Source organism: Mustela erminea, chromosome X (genome assembly GCF_009829155.1).
Source record: "Mustela erminea isolate mMusErm1 chromosome X, mMusErm1.Pri, whole genome shotgun sequence".
NCBI classification, from domain to species: domain Eukaryota; kingdom Metazoa; phylum Chordata; class Mammalia; order Carnivora; family Mustelidae; genus Mustela; species Mustela erminea.
This window is the reverse complement of record NC_045635.1, coordinates 12,391,204-12,401,569: the sequence shown is the minus strand read 5'-3', so window position 1 is coordinate 12,401,569 and position 10,366 is coordinate 12,391,204.

Sequence of the window (10,366 nt, the reverse complement as noted above, 5' to 3'; positions counted from 1 at the left end):
CAAAGAAGTTCATTATGTAATGATAAAGGGGTCAATTTATCAAGAAGATACCATTGTAAATATACATGCAACCAACATTGGTGCACCTAAATATAATTAAGCAAATACTGACATATCTGAAGGGAGAAGTAGACAGCAATGCATCAATACTAGGGGACTTCAGTATTTCACTTAGAGCAAAGGATAGATTATTCAGCCAGAAAATCAGTAAGGAAACATTGGACTTGAACTATATATTAGAGCTATGTGAGGTGATGGGTATGTTACTTAGTTTGATTATGGTAATCATTTTATAATATATACATATATAGAATTTTTATTTGTCCATATTGCCTTAGTAAAACTTGGGGTGTGGGGGGAAGAAAGAAAAGAAATCATTCAAGTTGGCAAAGATTTAACCCATCTCTCTTTTTTTAAAATTTAGTTTTAAAGTTTAATTATAGTACAGTTAACTTACAGTGTTATATTGTATATATATATATACACAAAAGTGTATATATACACACACAAAATAGTGTAGTGATTCAACAATTCTATTTATTATTCAGTACTCATCATCATCAGTATAGTCTTTAATCCCTTTCCCCTATTTCACTTACCTACCGCCACCCCCAGCTCCCCTTTGGTAACCATCAGTTTGTTCTCTGTAGTTAAGAGTCTGTTTCTTCGTTTGTCTCTCTTGTTTTGGTTTTCTTTTTCCTTTGCTTGTTTGTTTTGTTTCTTAAAATTCCACATATGAGTGAAATCATATACTACTTGTCTTTCTCTATCTTATTTCGCTTAGCATCATGCTCTTTAGTTCCATCCATGTTGTTGCAAATGGCAAGATTTAATTCTCTTTTTTATACCTGAATAATATTCTATTGTATATATATACCACTTCTTTTTTTTTTTAATATTTTATTTATTTATTTGAGAGAGAGAGAGAATGAGAAGGAAGAGATCAGAGGGAGAAGCAGACTTCCCGCTGAGCAGGGACCTGATGTGGGACTTGATCCCAGGACCCCAGGATCATGACCTGAGCTGAAGGCAGTTGCTTAACCAACTGAGCCACCCAGGTGTCCCATACCACTTCTTCTTTATCCACTCATCTATCAGTGGACACTTGATCTGCTTCCATAATTTGGCTGTTGTAAATAGTGCTGCCATAAACATAGGGGTGCATGTATCCCTTTGAAAATTAGTGTTTTTATATTTTTTGAGTAAATAGTGGTGCAGTTACTGGATCATAGGGTAGTTCTATTTTTAACTTCTTGAGGAAACACCGTACTATTTTCCACAGTGGCTACACCAGTTTGCATTCCCATCAACAGTGCATGAGGGTTCCTTTTTCTCTACATCTTCACCAACACTTGTTGTTTCTTGTGTTTTTGATTTTAGCTATTCTGACAGTTGTGAGGTGATACCCCATTGCAGTGTTGACTTGCATTTTCCTGATGATGAGTGATGCTGAGCATCTTTTCGTGTGTCTGTTCGACATCTGTATGTCTTCTTTGGAGAAATATCTCTTCATGTCTTCTGCCCATTTTTAAATTGGATTATTTATGTTTTTTGGTGTTCAGTTGTATAAGTTCTTTATATATTTTGGATACTAACCCTTTATTTGATATGTCATCTGCAAACATTTTCTCTCATTCAGAAGGTTGTCTTTTAGACGTATCTAGAAAAATGTTGCTATGGCTCATGTCAGAGAAATTACTGCCTGGGCTCTCTTCTAGGATATTTATGGTCTCAGATATCACATTTAGGTCCTTAATCCATTTTGAATTTATTTTTGTATGTGGTGTAAGAAAGTGGTCCAGTTTTATTCTTTGGCATGTAGCTGTCCAGTTTGCCCAATAAGATTTGTTGAAGAGACTCTTTTTTTTCCCATTGTATATTCTTTTCTCCTTTGTTGAAGATTATTTGACCATATAATTGTGGGTTTCCTGTTTTGTTCTATTGATCGATTTGTCTATTTTTATGCCATGCTGTTTAAATTCAACTGATGTTTTACAGTGTGGTGGGTTTTAATGAAGATTTTCCAGAGGCCCCAGCTCTCAGTGCCCTGTCTCAACTGCTTTTGGTTACAGAGAGAATGTTCTACTGTTCTTGCAGCATGGGCCCAGACATGCCACATAGTCTTTTTTATCCTGGAGTCTTGCCACTTTACAAGGATCTGCCTGGAAGAGCAGGGCAAGGTCACCCTTCCTCTCAGATACCCCAAACTTGGCTTAACGGTTTCTATCCTCCTCTTCCTTTGAATTGTCCTTTAGGGAGGGGCAAGTACAAGACTTAGAGACTCTTCCCCTTTCAGAGAACACATTCATCCCCAATATATAAACTGTATTTGCTTCCCTACTGATTCTTTCTTTAGTCATATCCCAAGGAATTTTTTATTAAAAAAATTTTTTTTTAATATTTTAGTCATAGTGTTGACTTTTTTTTTTAAGATTTTATTTATTTATCTGATAGAGATCACAAGTAGGCAGAGAGAGAGGAAGGGGAAGCAGGCTCACTGCTGAGCAGAGAGCCCAATTTGGGGCTTGATCCCAGGACACCGGGATCATGACCTGAGCTGAAGGCAGAGGCTTTTACGCACTGAGCCACCCAGGTGCCCCTATTTAAAAAATTTTTATTGAGATATAATTTATATACATTAAAAATGTATAGATCATAAGTATACAATTAAGTAAGATTTGGCCAATGATTACAATCATATAACTCACACCCATGTTAAGATATGGAACATTTCCATCACCCCCATAAACTTCCCTCATGCCCCTTTCCAGTCAACCCATCCCCAACCACTTTACTGATTTAAGTGTGTGTTAGTTTTAGCCTGATATGGAAGTTCATATCAATGGAGCCATGTAGAATATACTCTTGTGTCTGGCCTTTTTTCACTCAACCTTGGGTCTTTGAGATCCCAAGAGTATTTTTAATTTCACTCTTTTTTTCTCCCACAGAATGACCACATTTTTATTAACATATGATGTATGATTTTCTTCAGGGGTACAGGTCTGTGAATCATCAGTCTTACACAATGCACAGCACTCACCATAGCACATACCCTCTCCAATGTCCATAACCCAGCCACCCTATTAATTTCACTCTTAAATCATGTTTTATCTATTCCTTGAGCCCTTTAAAGCCTAGGACTCTATAGCTATAAAACCTGAACTTTTGAAATTCAGAAGCTTTTTTAATGCTCTTTTGCTATGTCATCTCTTACTTTTGACAAAAATTTGTCTGCTTATGCAGGGAAGAGTCAAGCATTTCCAGGAAATGTGGAGGGAATCTGCCAATAGCGCCAAGGAACATTCTATCACAGAATGAAGAGCAGAGCCAAGATTTCAATCCAGGAACGCTGGAATATCTGCTCTCTGTATTGCCCCCCTCCCCGAGTTTTCCTGGGAAATTTAAAGATTTAAAAGATTTAAAGAATTGTTTGCTGAGAGGAAGGAAGAAAATGGAGAGTTCTGCAATGTGAATTGCTGTGTACTAGAGACAAGCTAGATAAGCTAGCATTGGTGCAACTCGAAGAGCGCTAAGCAACAAAATTTTAAGAATCAATTGTGAAGGGGCACCTGGGTGGCTCAGTCAGTTAAGCATCTTCCTTTGGCTCAGGTCATGATCCCAGGGTCCTGGGATTGAATCCCGCATTGGGCTCCCTGCTCAGTGGGGAGTCTGTTTCTCCCTCTAAGTGCCACTCCTCCTGCTTGTGCTTTCCCTCTCTGTCAAATAAATAAATAAGAAGAATCAGGTTCTTGTTGGTGAGATTAAGCCATCTGGAAAGTATTCCTGGTTAAAAATAAACAGCTGAGGGCACCTGGGTGGCTCAGTGGGTTAAGCCACTGTCTTTGGCTCAGGTCATGATTTCAGGGTCCTGGGATCAAGTCCCGCATTGGGCTTTCTGCTCAATGGGGAGCCTGCTTCCCTCTCTCTCTGCCTGCTGCTCTGCCTTCTGCTGTGCCTGCTTTTGATCTCTCTCTGTCAAATAAATAAATAAAATCTTAAATAAATTAATTATTATTATTTTATTAAAGCTGAATTTAAAACCATGGCAGAACAAAATAAGTGCCTCTTCCCTCATGGTTTAACAGTTTTAGTTGAGTTAGGCTGTGCCGCTAACTAGCTGTGTATTTTTGGCCAAGTGTTACTGCTTCTCTGAGCCTTGGTTCCTATAGTACTGAAATGAGAGGATTACAGATACAAATGATCACTACACTTCCTTCTAACTCAAAACTACAATAAATTAATGTTTGTAGTGCCCAGTCAGTGAGCAAATCAGTGTACATATAAGCCAAAGATCCTGGCCAAAAATGCTGGGTGTGCTAGTGGGATGATCCACGCTGAGGTTTATTACTGTGTTTTCTGCTTCCACAGCAAATGGCATGGTCTCTTTGGATCTACCATATAAGCATGAAACAAAAAGAGGTGAAAATGCTTTTGCCATGTTTTTATGTTTTTATTAGGTAGTACTAATTATGGAGTGAAAGAAATGGAGCTGTGATCCTCTTGTCTGGAAGCATAATAATGTGATTTTAAAAAAAATTCAGTTTTGGTGACAGCAAAAAAAAAAAAAATGGTAATTTGCAGTGCCAGTAAAATGTGTCCAATTCTTCCAAAGAACATGGGTGTACCCTAGCTTAATTTTGAGGCTACATAAATGAGAATATCATGGTCTTCACAGCTGTAATAATAAGTCAGTATATACCTAGATGTTCTTTCCTATAGTTTAGAACGTTTCACATATATCATATTGTTAGGTCGGCGGCCCTGGGAATGCAGGAGGAAAAATAAAATGGCCGCCAGGCTGTCATCTTCCCCCTACCTAGGACTTTCCCGCCAGAAGGACATCTGTCAAAGACATGTCACCTTGAGTAAACCAAAACTTATACGAGAAACAGAAGCCAGCCACTTTGGGACTTTCCAACCCCCAACCTCTAACTTTACCAAATATGGCTATGAGCCCCCACCCTGCCTTGGCCCAATAAAAGCTCACTCAACCCCTTCCCTGGATGTGGCTTCCCCGACTCTCCTCTCCTGAGTCAGGGAACCTCGCCCGAGGGCACCTTTAATAAACCTCGCCTTGCGCCTATCTCGCCCGGTGTCCTGTGTATCTCGCCTGTAAAACCTTACACATAATATTGTATTACAATAAATTATAAAGGTAAGTGTGGTATTTAATTGTCCCCAGAAAAGATAACTCACCCAAGGTCAGAAAACTAGTGAGTGGAAAGTTTCAGCTATTACATGTGGGAATTTACTTGGATATTACTTCAAGATTCATTTTTTATATGCCTCACTTCTTCTGAATTAAGCTTATAATTTTTTGTTTTGTTTGTTCAGTCATAAGATTTTGTTTGACAGAAGTGATCTACTATTAATTTTTTTGAAAACTATCGAAGTTTAAAAATCTTCCACAAAGAGAATTATGGTGAGGGAACAGAAATGGTGTTGCTTTACAGAGTCTCAAGAAGAAGAATGGCTAAATCAGCTTATGCTGAAATCCTGCCTTTGGCATCCTGAAGAAGGACACGAATAATAGATGGCAGTGGTTAAAATTTAATGATTCCCTGAGATCTACAGGGCTGTAGGAAGGGCACTTTCTGAGGTAGTCTTCAAAGTTTCTGAATTTTCATTCAGGTCATTACTTTGCCAGCTGTCGTAAGCGTTCTCTTGAGGCTGTTGGTGAAGCGTTTTCCATCAGAGAAGGGTCTTCAAAGAACAGTGATCTGTTGTGGCAGGGGCATGCGGGCACCTCCATAAGAAAGAACTCCCTACCGGTGTCCTCTGTTCTGACACTGCAGACGGCTCTGAGTAGACAAGCTTCACCTCAGGAGGTCTCTTCTCAGCAACTGTCAATACAAAAAAAAATCCCCAACTTTGAAAATAAAGGTCATTTCAGGGACACCTGACACAACCCCTATCCCTCCCCTTACCATGTGCCGGCAGGTGACCCTTCTCTGGAATAACATCAAAACGTGCCTGAACAGAGCAAGTCATAAAATGGTTTGCAATAACAAAATAGCACCCAAAGAGTAGAAACATCTGAAGTACCATGACAGATGTTATCCCAGGCCTGTGTGGAAAACTCTGGAGAAGACTGGGCTGGTTATTTAAATAAAGTAGGACTAGCTCTTTTGCACTGGGGAGTGTAGATTTCCTAAAGAGATCAGCAGAGTAACTTGGGGTTCTGGTTTAGAAACTTAAGATTTTCCAGTATCATTAGTGTTCTTATTACACCTCCCCAAGGTGAGGACGAAAGTGCAGATAATTCTCAGCATCAAACAAATGATAAGTCAATACAGGAGAGGGAGTAAACCTAGATTGTTATGGCCAGAGGAGAACACCTTACGGTTTATTTCAAAACAGAGATCTGAAGGATTTTATGAGACACATACCGTTTTGTATAAAGTATTACTTTGTGGGCCTTGTTTGTTATAATCGTGGTATAATATAAATTAAATGTTTTCAGCTATGATCTGCCTGGGGGAATGGTGAATGGACATTGAAAAGAAATATTGATGTTTATCAGCCATTTGGTATAATGGGGAAAGCATTGAATTTATAAATTAGAAGAGCTGAATTTGTTGCAAGTTAATTATGTGATCTTGGATAAGTCACTTGGCCCAGCGGCTCTCAAAATTTAATGCTTCTTAGAGAACCGCCTGGAAAGATTGTTAAAACACAGACTCCTGGATCTCATTCCTTTGAGATTGTGATTCACTGGGCCTGGAACAGGGCCTGAGATTCTGAATTTCTAACAGGCTCTCAGGTGATACTTAATGCTGCTTGTCTAGGGGCCATACTTTGAGGAGCAAAGAAGTCTGAGACTAGGCTCTCCTTATTTTCAAAAGGTGTCTACTATGTTAGGTGATTACTCAGGTCTGTCCTGGTCCCATAAAATTTTCTGAGGTTCAGTTTTGTTCTATTTGCCCTGCTGAAAGTGTCTGTGATTTTTCTTTCTAATGGAGATGGCTAATGGTAGGCCATAAACAAAATCACCGAGGGAGCAAACTGTCTCAGAGAAAATTTGTTGCTGTAAAAGTATTAGCCATTAGCAACAGGTGCCCACTTAAATATTTTGTATTCAATTTTATGGTTGGGTCTCCTAAATGAAAATTTTAAACTCCTCTGAAAGGCTTTAGTTTGAGTATTAACTCTGCCACTTGCTAACCCTGTGACCTTAACCTTTCTTAGTTTCCTCATCTGTAAAATGGAAAAACCAACTCCACATCTTTCCTATATTGATGGTTTCTGGGATACACACATGACAGCACCTTGTAGGATGCAAGGAGCCATACAAATGTAAGGAATGACTATGTGTAATGCATAGTGAATAGGAATCAGAATACTGGGGCCCTGAGCCAGTTCCAGGATGATTCATTAGAGGCCATGTGGCCTCTTAATAATACTTCTATAAGTAAGAAGAATCATCGTTCTAGCTCTGTGGCTTCGTTTGTCTACAGGAGTGTCTGTTACGTACATTTTTTGGCCTGGCACTGAAATAGGAGAAATAGGAAGCAGATAACAAGAAAACAGCATGAATCAGGGACGCAGAATGTCTGTGAGTATTATGGACGAACTCTATGACAAGAATTAGATCTTGACAGTGGGAGAGGAGTTGGGGGAGCAAACATTGGGCGGTAGGACCTGGGTGCTTGAAGGGATGCGAGAAGGTCACTAACTAACCTTGGTATCAGTGAATGAATCAGCGATTCCAAGGAAACCCTGGTGCTTGCACATCTAGTAGCTATAGTCAGATCACCAATGGACCTGGTAGAGTAGTCATAGGAAGTTGTTGGTTCTTTGTGGTTACTGTCTCTGCGAACTGCAGAGAAGCATATGGTGGTGGGCCTGGGATTACTGTCAGTCAGCAGGGGCCGGAGAGCTGGAGGTGGAGGTGAGGAGAGAGGGCCAGCTGAACTTGCTGATACTTGTGTATCTGTGTCATACCACCTCTAACCAACTGTGACCTCAGAGCATAATGGGCACTGCTTCCTTCTGCCTTCTAAATCTTGAACAAGCTCACCTTTGGCTTACTCTAACTTAGAACCACATAGAAAAGGAGATTTTGGAGAACTTAATTTCTGGCATAAAAAGTTGATGGTAACAAGCCAGCATGATGTCTGACAGCATTTCTGAAGCACATATTGACTGAATAATGACTTACCTCCTTATCCCAAGGGGACAAGTCCTTTATCTCTAAAAGAAAGAAAACAGCACTATATTTAAAGAATAAGATATATTCTAGTCTCTGAATACTAAATTGTAGTCCTTAAACATCTTAGAATGCACATATGTATGTAAAAAGTTTGTATAAGGCCTTGCTTGGGTGTACACTCATAAACAATCACAAAATACAACCAATTTCCAATAGAAGATTGCAGGACTCTAATTTATGCAAGAAGTACTAACAGGATTTGGAACACAGGGACTACCACTACATGGTGATAGAAGTGGGAACAGCTCTCTATGTGGGTCCTGGAGAATGTTTACTCACTATGTAAACAGTGGGTAAGGCAGAAAGGATAAAGAATTTGTTCATGTATAAAAAATATTTTGTTTGCGCCTCATTATTGGCAGAGTCCATATTTTCAAATTTACCACATGCTAAATCTTACTTGTTAACTGAAATCAATAGTTGTGACACTTGTGTGGTAATTCTCAGACATGCACAGAGAAGCAAAAAATTTTAGTTACTTGACACACATGTTCCCAGCTGAGGTCGAAAAAGGCAATGCTGTGCCTTTTTGTTTCAGCTCTTATACTGTAAATAAGTGTCTTTTCTGTGGTTTGTTTAGTACCACATTTTTCACATTTTTGTGCTCTCTGCTGGCAATTTCGCTGTTTAAAATTGTCCCCAAGTACAGTGCCAACATGCTGTCTAATGTTCCTAAGTGCAAAGAAGGCTGCATTGTGTTTTAAGGCTGCAATGTCTGTTGGATAAGCTTTGTTCAGGCATGAGATAATCTTGTTGGCCATGAATTCAACATTAATGAATCAACAGTATATACTAAATAGGTGTCTTTAGACAGAAGCACACATCAAATAAGGTTATGTATCAATTGGGTGATGAAAATGTTATAACTGGAGGCTTTTAGGAACCTAATCTTTGATTGCCTCTAGGGGCAATGGTTCAGTATTCATTAGTACAATATTCAAGTATCCATGGTGACTTTATAGAACATAACTTCTGCAAATAATGAGAATCAACTATACATCCTAAAAGGAAGGATAGATTACTTTCAGTCTTTCAGAAAAGGCTAGATGTAATGAGGGAAGGCAGATCTCAATCTGTCACCATTTGGTTGATGCCTGAAATTATACTCTCAGTTTAGTGTTTTTCCAGCTCATTGCAACGTACATACCTGGGGTGATTGTTCTTTTAACCTTACAGTCAATTACACTTTAGTATGACTAAACCCCAGTAGTTTTCCTGAGATCAAGAACCTTTTTGAGATTCCATATACCAGGATAACCATAAAAAAGTGTGCATTTGATATGAAATATATAACAGTCTGCCCTTCACAGAAGAAGAATATGGAGGAAAAGAGAAGAAATACTAGATCTGGGATGGTTTTCTCTCTTTTCTTTTTGTATTCTCCTTTCCTCATTCTACTACTTCTTTTCTTCAGACAATGGTGCTTCAACTCTTACAATATGCCTTATGCTCATTTATTTCTGGGTCTTGCAAAGTTGGCGCCTCATCACTGAGATCTGCTTTCCTACACCCTTGTCCACTTCTGAGCTTCTTTTCATCCTTCAGTTCTCAACTTAAATGCCCCCTCATTCAGACTCGTTAGGTTCCCTGGGTCTTCATCAGGTATGGCACTGTGTACTTCTCGTATAATATCCTCATGTGGCACTACGTGTTTCTTGTATAATAGTATTCCTCCCATGGGATGAAAATGCTCTGTGTACTCTTAAAGTTCCTCACTGAGCTAAAAAGTCTTAATGGAGATTTTGGAAAGATTTATCAGGTTATCATTGTAAGCAGTAATCACGTGGTAGAAATGATATACATTATGGTTGGATACATAAATAGCTAGCGTGTCTCTCCAAATTTTAAGTCAGAAATAAAAGAAAAATTTTGTATGGGCTTTTCTAGATTCTGACAAGAACCTCTGAATATTAACGGTTCCCATACCTTAACTCAGTGCTTGTTAATTTAAACATCATAACTGTATTAGCAATCAGCTATAGTTTTGTAATGAATGATCACAAAATCTTTTGGCATACTAACTTAGTGGCATTTATGTTGCTCACGGAGCTATGGTTCAGCTGGGGAAGTTCTGCTTTATGCTTTTGTTCTGAGAGTTGGCTGGGGTGAATTTCTCCTTAAGGTTCATTTTGGGACCCAAGCTACATTTAGCAG